The sequence below is a fragment of the Aquarana catesbeiana genome, linkage group LG05 (assembly GCF_042186555.1).
Source record: "Aquarana catesbeiana isolate 2022-GZ linkage group LG05, ASM4218655v1, whole genome shotgun sequence".
NCBI classification, from domain to species: Eukaryota; Metazoa; Chordata; class Amphibia; order Anura; family Ranidae; genus Aquarana; species Aquarana catesbeiana.
In genome coordinates, this window is record NC_133328.1 from 207421915 (window position 1) to 207438637 (window position 16723).

Below are 16723 nucleotides of genomic sequence, written 5' to 3' on the forward strand. Positions count from 1 at the left end.
AACAATCGTCGGAAAAAATCCATGGATTTTGTTGTCGGAATGTCCGATTAATGTCCAACCGTGTGTATGGGGCATAAGGCTGGATTCACACCTATGCATTTTTAGTGATTTTTGCATTTTGCAGATTTGCACTACAGAACGTGTTCCATAGGAAACCATTTTAAATGGACTGTATTGCAAATCTGCAAAATGCAAAAAGCACCAAAAATGCATAGGTGTGAATCCAGCCTAAGGCTGGATTCACACCTATGCATGTTGCTTTTGAGCGTTTTTGGAGGTTTTTTTTTCATGCTTGCCACGTTTTTGAGCCGCGTTTTTGCAGCGTTTTTGCCGCATTTTTGCCGCGATTTGCGTTTTGCGTTTTTTTTTTTCATTTTTTTTTACAGTCTTAAAAAAAATTACAAAAAAAAAAATTAAAAAAAAAAAAACGGCAAAAACGCACCAAAAACGCACCAAAAACGCTGCAAAAACGGTGCACTTGCGTTTTTGATGCTTGTCCATTGAAATCCATTACATGCAAAACGCTGCTTTTTGCATGAAAAAAAGTCCCCGACCCTTTCCAAAAACGCAGAGATACAAAAAAGCATTGATGTGAACATGTTCCATAGGAACCCATGTTAAAAAATTCCCGTGCATTTCTGCAAAATGCAAAATGCATCAAAAAACGCGCTAGTGTGAATGGGGCCTTACATAATAAATGCCCTTGTTATCCAAAGAAGTCAGCTTTTAACTGTGCTTCATAAGGAAATCAGAAGAATAATACATTTTTTAAAACAGTTTTTACCTTTTTATACAGGCAAGAAAGAAACCACACTTGTAGTAATCTATTATATCAAAGAAGAATGATCCAAATCTAAACCTATCCATTATGTTAAGCAGACATCTACAGGAAATTCTGATCAGGGGAACGTCAGCAGGATTTCCCATGAAACCTCACGGCAGAAGAGTTGTAGTTACATTGTGGAATAGGGTACTGATTAGAGTAGCAATTGCTTGGTTCACCTCCTGGGCTTCGGGCTACGCCTGCCAGCCAGCAGTTTCAACACCCTAGGCCTACTATAGCAACTGGACCCTTTGCCGTTTTAAAAGGGCGTTGCAGTTAAGAGTTGCTGCTGCAATGGAAATATAAGACAGCAGGCTGTTAGCAAGTGGTTACGGGAATAATTGGACTGCTCATACATAAAGTGAGGTTGTCACTCATTTCCTGCACACATAGGAAGTGTAATGCTGGAGGACAGACTGTGCACACAGGAAATAAACAGCTCCTTTTCACAATGCAAATCTCAAAGTCAGCTTACTTATTATACACTCCATGCCTAGAGGTTTAGATAAGTCTAATACTGAGATCCCTCTAGTGGTTTTACTACAAAGAAGGCATGAAATACAATAAACTATGAAAGAGCAAACGTGCATGCAGGTATATTGGAATCACATCAGAATTTTTTTTTTACAGTCAACATGCCGATGATAACTAACAATATGTGCTCACTAGCAATATATTATACTTTCCTTTTATTGGCTTTGCCTTAACAATGATATTTGCAGAGACTTTTTTTTATATACTGTATGTTAGAATTTTTTAGTAGTCCAGCATAAAGACAGCTGTGTCCATAAGTAAGATCAAGCAATGCATTCTTGATTTCTGTTTTACATCTTGTCGCAGACATAGAATTTACAAGAAATCTGATTAATCAGGGATACACTGTATATTTTCATATCACACATTCATCTCTGTTTAACCACTTCAATACAGGGCATTTTGACCCCCTTCCTGCCCAAGCCAATTTTCAGCGCTATCGCACTTTGAATGACAATTGCATGGTCATGCAACACTGTACCCAAATTAAATTTTTATTATTTTTTCCCCATAAATAGAGCTTTCTTTTGGTGGTATTTGATCACCTCTGCGTTTTTTATTTTTTGCACTATAAACAACAGAAGAGCGACAAGTTTGAAAAAAAAAAACACAATATTTTTTACTTTTTGCTTTAATAAATGTCCCACTTTAAAAAAAAAAAAGTCCTCAGTTTAGGCCGATATGTATTGTTCTACATATTTTTGGTAAAAAAATTTGCAATAAACATATATTTATTGGTTTGCACAAAAGTTATAGCGCCTACAAAATAGGGGATAGTTTTATGGCATTTTTATTATTTATTATTATTATTATACAGGATTTATATAGCGCTGACAGTTTACGCAGCGCTTTACAACATTAGGGCAGACAGCACAAGTACAATACAATTCAATACAGGAGGAATCAGAGCTCGTTAGAGCTTACAATCTAGGAGGGAGGGTCAAGTTTTACAAAAGGGTAATAGCTGTGGGGGATGAGCTAGTGGAGAAAATAGTGCAGTTGTTAGATGGAGGCAGGATAGGCTTCTCTGAAGAGGAAAGTTTTCAGGGATCGCCTAAAAGTGGATAAATTTGGAGACAGTCTGACAGATTGGGGTAGGGAATTCCAGAGGATGAAAAAGCAGCGATATCTAAAATGTGACACAAACACAAAACATAAGCAAAAGAAAAAATAAAATGATTCGCGCTATGTGAAAGAGTGAGTGTGTGGCTAAATAGTCACATCAAAGCCACTAAATGCAACCTGTGTAAAGAAATGTATAAACCATATGTGCAATGATAATCGACAATCAGTGCAAAATATAAGTAAATAAATAAAAATGAAGTCCAAACAGAATAAATCTGTTAGAAAATCGTTTTCACATAAAATCTCTTGTGAATGATTAAAAGTAATCCATAAAAAGAACCCAAAGAATGGTGAAATGGCAATCACAGGTTTTTCAACTGTATGGAGCCTCAAATGTATGGAACCAATCAGTGCAAACAAATCACAATCAATGCAAACAAATGTAAAAATAAAGTCCAAACAAAAATGAATCTATTAGAAAATCATTGTGAATAATTAAAAATAGTCCATAAAAAGAACCCGAAAATAGTGAGATAGCAATCACGGGTTTTTCAACCGCATGTGGCCTCAGTTGTATAGAACCATCACCGACAGTAAGAGCCTGGCCGCTTACCAGAACTCCATGACCCCCGTTACAGAGGGTCTAGGAGGGCTTTTATGATCCTAGTGGTCCGAACTTTCCAGGAGCGAAGATGGAAATGGAAACTGGACAGGGCATCAGGTGTTGGAATGGAGATGGATGGGTCCACAAGAAGGGGGCTCAACCCTCAGCAAAGTAATGTCATCATAGAAGAAAAGAAGAGGAGGGCTCCCATAGTGTAAAATCTGATAGCAATTTATTTTAAAAATATAAACACTTACATGTAAAATAGGACAATCAGCATCTTCAGATGAAAGAACAAACTGTGGCACCGGCCGGATGACCACAGATAGCTCGTCCTGTTAGATATACAGCGACAGTGGGAGGTGGCGCGATAATACCGCTCAGCCCTACGCTGCGTTTCGCAAAAAAATGCATCTTCCAGGGGCGCGAGCTGCTCATCGCATCACCTCCCTTAAGTAACAACAATAAATGAGCCTCACCTTGGGATCCCCCACGCCGGACTTCCGCATTAGCCTCGAGCGCACGTATTACTAGTGCGCACTCGCAAACCGGATCTACACTCCCCTATGGGCCCATAGCGCGCCTAGTCTCAGCGCTGGAATCTCCCACACCAGACTTTCACATTAGCCTCAAGCGCACTTGAGGCTCGGGAGAAGTCCTGGAGGCGGATATGGGAGGAGGTGATGAGTGAGCTAGAGAGCAGGAGATTTTGGGAGGAACGGAGATGGCGTTTAGGTTGGTATTTTGAGACTAGGTTAGTGATGTAGCTGGGGGCACAGTTGTGGATGGCTTTGTAACTTATTGTTAGTATTTTGAATTTAATTCCTTGGGCGAGTGGTAGCCAATGGAGGGATTGGCAGAGAGGGGTAGCAGACACTGAGCGGTTTGTAAGGTGGATGAGTCTGGCAGCAGCATTCATGATGGACTGAAGGGGAGATAGTCTATTTAAAGGTAAGCCAATGAGGAGTGAGTTGCAGTAGTCAAGGCGAGAGAAGAGAAGGGGAAGAGGCACGTGGGGGAGAAAATATTATAAGCTCGGTTTTGGACAAGTTGACTTTGAGGAAGTGGTGTGACATCCATACAGATATGTCGGTTAGTAAGTTAGTGATGCGTGAGGAGACTGATGGAGTAAGTTGAGGGGTGGAGAGATAGATTTGTGTGTCATCAGCATAGAAATGATACTGAAAGCCGTGAGAGGCTATCAGCTGACCCAGGGAAGAGGTGTAGATTGAAAATAAAAGAGGTCCAAGAACAGAACCTTGGGGGACCCCGACAGAGAAGGGAAGAGGAGTGGAGGAAGTAGAATTGTAAGTGACACTGAAGGTGCGTTGGGATAGGTAGGATGAGAGCCACTGAAGAGCACAGTCACGGAGACTGAGGGAGTAAAGTTTTTCGAGGAGGAGGGGGTGGTCAACCGTGTCAAAGGCAGCTGAAAGATCCAGAAGTAGGAGTACAGAATAGTGTCCATTGGTTTTTGCAGTTAGTAGGTCATTTGTGAGTTTTAAAAAAACAGTTTCTGTGGAGTGTTGAGGGCGAAATCCAGATTGAAGGGGATCAAGAAGGTTGTTTTTAATGAGGTGGTCACTCAGTTGGTTGTAAACCAGGCGTTCAAGGAGTTTAGAGGAAAAGGGGAGCAAGGAGATAGGGCGTAGGTTGTTAAGATTGGTAGGGTCCAAGGATGGCTTTTTGAGTATGGGAGTGACCAGTGCATGTTTTAGAGCATCAGGGAAGACGCTCTAAAGGTGAGGGAGAGATTGAAGATGTGGGTTAGAGAGTGTAGGATGGAGTCAGAGGGTGACCGTAGCATTTGAGAGGGAATAGGGTCCAGGGGACAGGTGGTTAGGTGGGTGATAGAAAGGAGTTTAGCAACTTTGTCTGGAGTAGCAGATTTGAATACGGGGAGTGTCAGTTGTATCTGTTGACATGGGGTCTTAGCTGGGGGAGATACCTGTAGAGTGGAGATTTCATCACGGATTGTATCAATCTTGTTTTTGAAGTGATTAGCGATTTCCTGGGCAGTGAGTAAGTCAGTGGGGGGAGGCGGTGGAGGACAAAGTAGAGAGTTGAAGGTAGAGAAGAGTTTACGGGGATTGGATGAGAAGGTGTTAATAAGAGTTGTAAAATAGGTTTGCTTGGCAGTGTGGAGGAAAGAATAGTATTTTTGAAGGGCAGATTTGTATTGGTTGAAGTCTTTGAGAGACTTAGTCTTGTGCAACAGACGCTCAAGAGCGCGACTACGTTTTTTGAGAATTTTAGTGTCATCTGTTTGCCAGGGTTGTAGGGGTCGAGGCCTGATTCTGCGTGTAGTGAGGGGAGTGAGCTTGTCCAGAGTGGAGGACAGAGATTTATTGTAGATGAACATGGCTTGGTTGGGGCAGGACAGGGGAGAGATTTTGTCATAGAGGTGGTCGGTAGCAGAATAGAGGAGAGAGGAGTTGAAGTTGCGAAAGTTTCTACGGGTGATGGTTAGGCGATTGGAGGGAAAGGTGGTGGAAGACAGGGGGAGAGAAACTATTAAGGTGGTGGTCGGAGAGAGGAAAAGGATTGTTTGAGAAGTTGCATGGAGTGCATAGGTAAGAGAATACAAGGTCAAGGGTGTTGCCTTCAGAGTGAGTAGAAGCCTGTACCCATTGCTTCAGGTCAAATGAAGAGGTTAGACTAATTCCCCGTACACACGGTCGGATTTTCCGATGGAAAATGTCCGATCATTTTCCATCGTATTTTCCGACACACAAAGTTGGAGAGCAGGAGATAAAATTTTCCGACAACAAAATCCGATCGCGTCAATTCCGACCGTGTGTGGCCTGTTCCGACGCACAAAGTGCCACGCATGCTCAGAAGAAATTCCAAGACGGAACAGCTCGTTCTGGTAAACTTAGCGTTCACAATGGATACAGCACTTTCGTCACGCTGCAATGTTAAAAATGGTTTAATACAGCGCACTCTCTTCTTCTTTATAATGTGACAAGAATTAAGTAGTTTTGCTGCTCATATTCACACACACTTCTCACAAACTTATTTTGTTACTATTTATCGTGATTCCCTCAATATATTTTGATTTCTCACATCTGACAACATATTTTTGTATATTTTTTTATATATTTTTTGGCTTTAATGTAGATTCTTTTTTTGTGTTTGTATTTTATCTTTATTTTGTTTGCGATTTTGATTTGTACTCCCGAAAATGTTTGTGTGTGTTTTTTGTGACAAGTTCCCACAACACCATTGATATGTTGTTCTATTTAATCTGTAGGAGATTGTTTGGTGTTGTTGTCTCTTGTTAATTTCACATTGTACTTTAGAAATGTACCTGAATCGTCACCAACAAACTGTCCTTTTTGGATGAAAACACACACAGGAGAGAAGAATTTACCTAAAAAATTTTATTAACGGCTCACAACTAAACAAAGAGGGAGGCAACGCTGGAGAAACTGCAGAAGTGGGTGAAGCCTTGGACCCCCAGGGCACACATCAATAATTTTTAAGCAACATTGGTGGCCTGAGGAGTCCTTATCTAAGGGAGGGCAGTGTGGTCCAGAAGTCCCAGAGATCATGAACAGCAGCAGATGACATCTGTGTCCCCAGGCTGTGGTCATACGAGAGGCTGCATCTTCTGTCAGACCAGACTGAACCCAGGGCCATCACTCTTTGGTCTTCTTTCCACGCCTCCTTCCACGCGGTGGCTGTGGTGGTGGAGTTGTGGCAGCAGGAGGAGGAGGAGGATGATCCAACTCAACCACGTCGGTCTTGGGTGTTAGTTCCCCACTCACCCCCTTACGTAGGACTTTATAAAGCAGGTCCCCACAGAGCTTGCGTTGACCCTCCTGCATGCCCTGCAATTTGGTGGCAGCCATGCAGGCAAAGGCCTCTTCAGGAGTTGGTAAGGCTCTGAGGGACGCCGAAGCCTCCTGGATCAGCCTGAACGCTGAATCCTGCACGGGACTCGGAGTGGCCTTCCTGGCTCGTTTATATGGCAGGCAGAGGGAAGGGACCTGAGACTCAGTCAGACTGCGACTGGTCCCAGGCTTCTCTTGGCTGACACTTAGCCCCGCCTCCTTCTGGCTGCCACTAATCCCCGCCTCCTCCTGGCTGCCACTAATCCCCGCCTCCTCCTGACTGCCACATTCCACAACCTCCTCCTGGCTGAGGTCTTCCTGTGTATGAAAAAGGGACATAGTTTTAGTTTTTTCTTCATCAATCACACACAATTTTCACCTGCTGACTGCTGCAAATTGAATGTTAACAAATATAACAGACTATCCTTCTGAGCCCAGCATTTTTCATTCTTGTCCCAATTTTGGGTGCCCACTACTGTCTATTGATATGTAAAACACTTTTTTCAATCAGCAATTAGTGATCAATAATAACATCTAGTAAACATAATTTATTTATTGCCCAGAAATCTGTAGAAGAATGCTATACCTGACTCCAGCTGGGCTCCTCCACTTCTTCCTGGCTGGAAGGCCCAGGTTGGACATCGGAAGCCTCAGCTGGGGTGGAAGGAAGCGTGGAAGGAAGAGTGGAGAGGGATTCCCTGACTTCAGTGTGGTCTGACAGAAATCGCAGTCTCTCATAGTACCACAGCCTGGGGACATAAATGTCATCTGCTGCAGCTCCGGATCTCTGGGAATCTGTGACCTTCTTGCGTTCCCTAAGATAAGTGCTCTTCAGGCCACCAATTTTGGCTTTTAAATAAGGGATGGTTGCTGTGGGGACCACCGGCTTCACCAACTCCAGCAGTTTCTCCAGCGCTGCCTGCCTCTTCTGTTTGTGATTATATGGGGGTGTCTCACTTGCCACAGACAAGGCAGCTCCCTGTATTTGTCTATGAACAGGGGCAGGAAATTGTGGTCGTTGAACCCATCCATTTTCTCTGCAAGACACAACACAAGACAAACCCTAATGTCAGGCAAAACTCCCCTAATCTTGTTACAATATAGGCTTCCATTTCGAAGCAGTATAGGCGCAAGTTTAGATCTTACCTTCGTTATCACGATCGGCGTCTCCGATGCTCCTTCCTCCGCTCACAGATCGTACGTAATACGCACGTGTGTTACGCTTTATACACACTGTGCATGCGTATAACTCCGCCCGCCCCTGACGTTCTTTCTAGTCTATTCCCTGCCCCTTTTCGTTCGGTGCAGTGGGGGAAGAGCAAATGGCGGATAGACAGCAGGTGCGTGCTAATTGTAGCAACGAGGAGGAGGAGGAGGAGGAAAGGCCGGAGCCTGAAACGTCCCGATCCAGAAGGAGATTTAAGGACTCAAATATGTCCTTTGGGGAGATGTTGGAAATGGTGGACATCCTGAAGAAGGCCGACTACGATGGAAAGTATGGGCCTTACCCCAACCCCAATATCCGAAATGCCAAGATCATGGCGAAAGTGGTCAGGAGTCTGCACCGGAATTTTGGAAAACGACGATCGAAAGATCAGCTCAGGAACCGGTGGTCGGACCTGAAATTACGAGAACATGAGCAGTACAGAAAGATCCGGAGAGTGCTGCAAAAAAGTAAGTAGTTGTGCTGTGTTCCTATTCTTTTTGTCTTTATTACGTTCGTGCTGCTCCATGTGCTTTTAGGAACTGTTGTACAGTTTAAAATGGCAACTTTCATGTTCATGGGCACATTATTCGTTCGGATCAAACATTTTTCGTTCCAACTATAAAATACCATTGTTTAGCCCATATGCATTTGGCCACCATTTTGACGCCCTATACTTGTCTTTAAAGAATTGGGTTGTGTAGATGGCTTTGTTACTAGAATGAAATGCAAACTAGATTCTGTGTAAGGAGAGGACACTCAGCAGCTGTTTACACATCTGGACACTGGAGCACTAGTGTGGGACCCCAGAACACCATTTTTATTAGGGGGGGCCACACAGGTGCTCCAGTGTATACTATAGGGGGGTCTCCATCTGTGAAGCTTGTACTAAACAGGTAAAGTATTGCAGCTTGACAAAGGACACTAAAAAAGCGACATCTTGGAACTCTGCTAAAATTGACAATTGTACCCCACTTCCAAGCAATGTTTCATCTTTATAGTTCTGACATTAAATATCTGTGTGCTAAGTATACCTTTTTTGTTTTACATAGGGGGGAAAAGACTCGGAGGACACCCCTCATCCGAGGAGACCAGAGCCCCCCCCCTCTGGAAGAAGGGGAAATCCCCCCAATACAAGCTGAGCAGGAGGAGGAAGACGTGGTGGAACTAGTCACCACAACAGGTGAGTGTCTGCAACCACAGGCTCAGATAAGAGATGGATGGCGGCATTTTTTTTAAACCAAATTTATTTTGGGGTTCCTCTCTTTTTAGGTGATAGTGATGTTGTGGATCCAGATCCTTTCACATCCGAAAGTGCCCAGATCCTGATCGGGGAGATCATGGGGTGTAATTTACAATTGGAAATCATCAAGCAAAACATCAATGATGTTATTCCAAAATATAAAAACATCATTGATGTTTTGGGGCGAGTTTAAAACCCCTCCAAATCAATTTCTTCTTTTGTGTGCTACAATGTGCTAAATCTTTTTGTGATTTTTCACAAAGCGAAATTTGGAAGATGCACACAGTGTGCCAACATGTGCTATCTGCCATCACGGGAGATCAATGGAGGCGTTTTGGGGGTGCAACCCCTTCCTCAATAATAAAGTAGCGGTGAGGAAGGGGTTTCTCCCCCAAAACACGTCCCTTGATCCCCTGTGATGGCAGGTCGCACATGTTGACATTGGGAAATTTGTGTGCATCTTCCAAATTTGGCTTTTCCAGGGGTGATTTCCCCCCATCTGAACGCAATATCAAACACAGTTCCTAAATACTCATGTCTGATATTGCCTTCAAATTCGACCAAATGTGACGTTTGTAAGTTCAAGATTTGTGTCTTTCTTGTTGGTTTTACACAGGCCTGTTTTCTATAAAATGGACATTTTGATTTTGGATAATGCCACCACAAAAATTGTTATACAACAAACATGTTGGTTTGTTTGAAAAACCTTTGGTAAATGCACTTGTGATTGTGCAGGTATTAAAAAGATTGTTAATCAAGAATGTGTGGATTATTGTCTCAACGCTACAACACTTTTGGGGTGATGTAATTGTTGTTTTCTGAGAAAATGGGGGTTATTTCCTAAGGGCAAATCCACTTTGCACTACAAGTGCAGTTTCAGTGCAGTTGCAAGTGCACTTGTAGTGAAATGTGTTTTTGCATTTAGTAAATAACAGCCAACAGTGCTTTGTATAAGGTTACACAATCACGCCATTTTCTGCACTCAAAACATTTCTGTCAGGGTCAGCTAAAACAAACACAAGCAGTAAATGTCCACAAAGACTTTCTTTTTGTTTTTTATTATAAAAAGGCTTCACAGATTGTCTGGCATATTGATAGCCCCCCTACCCCCAAAGAACTCCAGGTAGCGTAACCGGACATCACGGGCACTCAGGGAGGGCAAGCCAGGACGGCCACTTTCAAGCGCCGTCAGTGTGGTTTGATGTATGATTCCGGCCTCAGGCCCAACTGAGCCAGCATAGTTGGCCGAATGTTTCCTTAAAAAGTTATGGAGAACACAGCACGCAAGTATAATATGGTTCAGTTTATACTCCGCCATATGGATGGGTGTCATAAATAGGCGGAACCGGCTGGTCAGGATTCCAAATGTGTTCTCCACCACTCTTCGGGCTCTGGCCAGCCGGTAATTAAAAACCCTCTGTTCCGGGGTGAGGGTCCTCATTGGGAATGGCCGCATCAGGTGGTCCCCCAGCGCAAACGCTTTATCAGCAACAAACACAAATGGGAGTCCTTCAACATTGTCCTCTGGAGCTGGCAAGTCCAAGCTGCCATTCTGGAGATGCCTGTAGAACTCCGTCTGGGCGATGACTCCACCATCGGACATCCGGCCATTCTTCCCCACGTCCACATACAAGAAGTCGTAATTAGCTGACACCACCGCCAACATCACTATACTATTGAACCCCTTGTAATTATAATAGTACGACCCCGAGTTGGGTGGTGGGACGATGTGGACATGTTTCCCATCAATTGCCCCTCCGCAGTTAGGAAAGTCCCACCGCTGGGCAAAGTGGGAGGCCACAGTCTGCCATTCCTGTGGCGTGGAAGGAAACTGTTGAAGAAAAAACAATAAACATTACTATTTTTTCACAGAAACATGGCAAGCAGATTAGACACAAACATTATGGGGCAACCTCCAGATAGCATTTAGTAAGGGGAATTTAACAAGGCCAAAGTATAAGGTACACCTATCATATTCCCCCTCCCTCCCCTCTCATGGGCCATTTCTAACATTATAGGGGGTGTGTGGAAATCTTGGACAGGTAACCCTCTTCACTTCATTGAGAGATGAATGCCTAAATAATGGGTATTACTTGGAACAGCACCTCCTTAGTTACACTGTTGGCAGCCCACTGGACAGGTAAGAAGTGTCATAATACAAAGATATAAATACACATTGTACACATTTGAGGACATTTGGACATTCTGCTATTACCTGTCAAGATAATAATAGGACACAAATACTTTAAACAGTACCATTTGAAAGTATACAGGCAGGCCCTTGCACTACATGCTTTGGGGAATTCCTCCATACATCTGACCACAAAAGAGATTGGTATAGTGTGTATGGGTTTGGCAAAGTCAGCAGATAGATGATTGAGGATAGATAGAGAATTGGGATCAGCTGACTTAGCAGTTGGGGGAGTGAGGGTTACTAAAAATTATTTGGGGACACCACAAAAATAAGCCTCTGCCACTCTGCCTGAATTTAAATGAAAAATAACATTTCCAAACATTTTAGGGGGTGTTTGGGGTAAAGCACTACTATAGAGCTGATAAAATACATTGTTAAGTGACTACATGAGGTGAATATAGGGCCAGGAGACACCATGCTGGGGAGGTTATTGAAGGGCAAATATGTATGAAAGACGTAAAATAATAATTACATAAAAATCCTGCATGAATGAGGACAAAGGGGACATTCACAGCATATTACAATCATGGTAATTAGGGAATGAAGAAAGAAATACAAGATATTAGCAAACATTCAATACAATAAAATGTGATATAAAAGGATAAAAATCTTACCTTCATATACTCCTTCTGCAGGACCTGTATGATGGCAGAACAGGTCTCTGGGATGATGATACCCAGAGCCTGGGGGGAGATGCCTGTCGAGAACTTCAAGTCCTGCAGGCTTCTCCCTGTGGCCAAATACCGCAGGGTAGCGACCAGCCTCTGCTCCGGAGTGATGGCTTGCCTCATGCAGGTATCCTGCCTGCTGATATAGGGGGTCAGCAAAGCCAACAGACGGTGAAACACGGGGTCCGTCATCCTGAGAAAGCTCCTGAAATCATCAGGATTATTCTCACGGATCTCACGGAGCAAAGGCATATGAGAGAACTGGTCACGCTGAAGCAACCAATTCTTGGTCCATGAACTCCTCCCCACCCTGTTCATGGACTGGACTTGTGTCAAGGTCAGGACCCCAACACCAAGTCCCCGCACAGCACGAACTCTATGAGGAGTACGCATACGAAACATGGCTAGAAAACGGTCGGCTGCTCAGAACGAAGTAACAGAACACTGAAGAACAGCAAGGCCTGTGAAGAGCGACCTGAAAAACAGTAACGAACGAACAAGAATACAATGACTACCTAAAGTCACGCGGAACTTGCTTGCACGCACTGAAGAGCAGATACAAACCCACAAGCACAAACTGAACGGCAGAAAACGATCTGAAAGCCACGAGTCTGAAAAAACGCGAATCGTCTCTCACCAAACTTTTACTAACACGAGATTAGCAAAAGGAGCCCAAAGGGTGCTGCGCTTGGTTCTGAACCGGCCTTTTCTAGTCTCGTCGTACGTGGTGTACGTGACCGCGTGGTTGGCGATCGGAAATTCCGACAACTTTGTGCGACCGTGTGTAGACAAAAAAAGTTTGAGCCAACATCCGTCGGAAAAAATCCTAGGATTTTGTTGTCGGAATGTCCGAACAAAGTCCGACCGTGTGTACGCCCTATAAGAAGTTTAGAAGTAGCAGGAGTGTTTGTATTAGCAGGGATGTTGAAATCACCGAGAAGGATTGTGGGAATATCCGAAGAGAGAAAGTAGGGTAGCCAGGCAGAAAACTCATCAAGGAAAGTCGATAATGGTCCAGTGGGCTTCGAATGATGAGAGTGAAAAAGAGGGAGGAGGGTGAATAACCTGAAAGGTGCTCTGGGGGGGGATAGGAGGAATCCCACTCCACCTCCCTTGCATCCATTAGGCCTGGGGGAGCGAGTCCAGTGAAGGCCACCCTGTGAGAGGGAAGCAGGAGAAGGGGTGTCATATTCGTGGAGTCAGGTTTCTGTGAGAGCAAGTAGATTAAAGGAATTAGTGACAAAGAGGTCATGAACAGCAGTGAGTTTGTTGCAGACAGAGCGGGCGTTCCAGAGGGCGCAGGAGAGAGGGAGGCTGGTGTTGGCAAGAAGAGGAATGGAGACTAAATTGTGTAGATTGCGACTACTGCCAGAGGGTGTAGGGTGATGGGTCTGTTGGGCACAGTTAAATAAAGGGGGCCCAGGGTTTGGGGAAATATCTCCAGCGATTAGGAGAAGCAGAAGAGTGAGGGAGGTAATATGAGAATATGATTTGTAGGGGATGAGGGGACATGCTTCAGTATCCTGGGGGGTATGTTAGCAAGTGGGCTTAAAGTTAGAAAGAGGTGATGAGTAATGAGTAATAGGGGGAGGGGAGAAGTGAGGGTGATATGTACAGATTGTGGGGTGGAGCAGAGGGATGTAGAAAAGAGAGTTTGAGGAGAGAGGCAGCAATTGTGAAAAGGAGGAGAGGTAAAGAGTGCATGTTTCAGAGAGGAAGATGATAAAATTAGGACCTGTGTGCAGAATCTTGTAACAGCAAATCTTTTCTTCCTATTAGTAAATACCTAGTTGATTGCCAGTTCCACAGGCTCCCTTACTGTGTCTGGCAACGATATAGCAGCCACTTCTCTGACTGCTGTGTTGCCACACTCATTGCGCATATCCAGCCAGCTCTCCTCCTGTAAAGCTTATTCACTTCTGTTCCCTCTGTGGAAGCCAGCCCACATGATTATTTCTGCTTGCTAGTAATGGCGGCGATCTGCAATTTTTATCATGACTGTGGCATTGCGGCGGACACATCGGACAATTTTGACACCATTTGGGACCATTGGCATTTATACAGCGATCCGTGCTAGAAAAATGCATTGGTTACTGTATAAATGTCACTGGCAGGGAAGGGGTTAACACTAGGGGGCAATCAAAGGGTTAACTATGTGTCCTAGGGAGTGTTTCTAACTGTAGGGGGAGGGGACTCACAAGGGGAGGAGACCGATCGGTGTTCCTCTGTACTGGGAACACACCATCGGTCTCCTCTTACCTGACAGGATGTGGATCTGTGTGTTTACACACACAGATCCATGGTCCTGCTCGGTTAACGGGCAATCGCAGGTGCCCGGCGGACATCACGGCCACCAGGCACGTGCATCGGGTCCCGAGTGATGCGGCGGGGGGCCCCCCAGATGGCCGGGAAGCCCATCTGCGGGAGTCATATTACTATGGGCGGGTTGTGAAATGGTTAAGAAAGGTATCAAGTTATCTCTGATTATTGAGCATAAATCAGATACCATGAAATTCAAGGATGCATTTTTTAATTACCTCCCAACTTTTTTAGATGGGAATGAGGGACACCTATCAGCAAAAGTATGCAGGCATATGACACACCCCTTGCCATGCCCCCTTAAAGGAGAATTGTACAAAAACACAAGACTGATTAAACCCACAGGTGCCTTTTACCACTACTATTGCTTTATATTGGCTTTTGGAATTTACAAATGCAGCAATTTAGAAATCAGATAAAAGGTTTAGCACTGCAAAATACTTTTTGAGAGATAAAAAGCGCATTTTTTTACAACTATATAGATCAGACCAAAATGAGGGACAAATGAGGAGGAATGAGGGACAGAGGGACATTGCTCGAAATCAGGGACAGTCCCTCGAAATCAGGGACAGTTAGGAGGTATGTTTTATGAGATTATTCAAAGTTTGTGGGCCAGAAAAACAGACATAAGACTCAATTCACAAAACCATAGGTGTACAAATCCAAGCAGATATACCTCGCTATTAATTTAAAAAAATTTTTTTTTGGATATTTATTATAGTAAAAAGTAAAAAATATATATTTTTTTTTCAAAATTGTCACTTTTTTTGTTTATAGCGCAAAAAATAAAAATTGCAGAAGTGATCAAATACCACCAAAAGAAAGCTCTATTTGTGGGAAAAAAAGGACGTCAATTTTGTTTGGGTACAACGCCGCACGACCGCGCAATTGTCAGTTAAAGCGACACAGTGCAGAATCGCAAAATATTTCCTAGTCAGGAAGTGGGTAAATCCTTCCAGGGCTGAAGTGGTTAAGGAAGATCTATTGCACTGAAATGTGTTAAACATTACTGACTTTTTTTAACTGAAGTTAAACATTTAAGATGGAATAGCGACATCTTGAGGCTGAAAGGACAAGACATAAGTAATAAGCAAGTAATGTTTTTACAAGTTACAAGTCATGTTTTTTTCTTAGTAGTAAGAACTGCTAAAGAACTGCTAAAAAAGAGCTGAACATCTTTATGAATTACAGATACATTTAATGAGCTCGAAAAGGGAACATAACATATTATCCATATAATGGACTGGTGATGACAATGTTAAACCAGATTACAAAGGGAAAGTCAGTTTGCAGACTTAAAGGGGTTGTAAAGGTAAGTGTTTTTTTCCTTAGGGCCCCTTTTACACTGGGGCGGTTTGCAGGCACTATTGCGCTAAAAATAGCGCCTGCAAACCGACCTAAAACTGCCACAGCTGTGTCTCCAGTGTGAAAGCCCGAGGGCTTTCACACTGGAGCGGAGCACTGGCAGGAGGGAAAAAAACTCCTGCAAACAGCATCTTTGGAGCGGTGAAGGAGCGGTGTATACACCGCTCCTTCACCGCTCCTGACCATTGAAATCAATGGGGCAGCGCAGCTATACCGCCGGCATAGCGATTTGCGGGTTGTTATAACCCTTTTTCGGCCGCTAGCGGGGGTTAAAACCGCCCCGCTAGCGGCCAAATACCGCAGCTAAAACAACGGTAAAGCGGCGCTAAAAATAGCACCGTTTTACCGCCGACGCCCCCACCACCCCAGTGTGAAAGGTGCCTATTGCATCCTATGCATTAAGGTGAAAAACACCTGGCAGTGACTGGCCCCCAGCCCCCCTCTTTTACTTACCTAAACCCTCAAACTTGTCCCACAGGCCGTTTCTCGGCTACGGGGTTCTCGGCTGTTGCTTGGATAGATTGATAGCAGTGCAGCCATTGGCTCCCGCTGCTGTCAATCAAATCCAATGACGCAGCCGCCGGGGGGCGGGGCCGAGTCCTGCATTCGGCGCCCATGGACGCTGAATGCTGGATTCGAGAGCGCGCCCGTAAGGTAACCCCCCAGGAGAGCGCTTCTCCCAGGGGGTTATCTAATGCAGGGAGGAGCCGAGAGAGCCACCGAGGGACCCCAGAAGACGAGGATCCGGGCCACTCTGTGCAAAACGAGCTGCACAGTGGAGGTAAGAATGACATGTTTGTTATTTAAAAGAAAAAAAGGAACCTTTAGTATCACTTTAAAGCGGTGTTAAACCCAAAACCATTGGCTG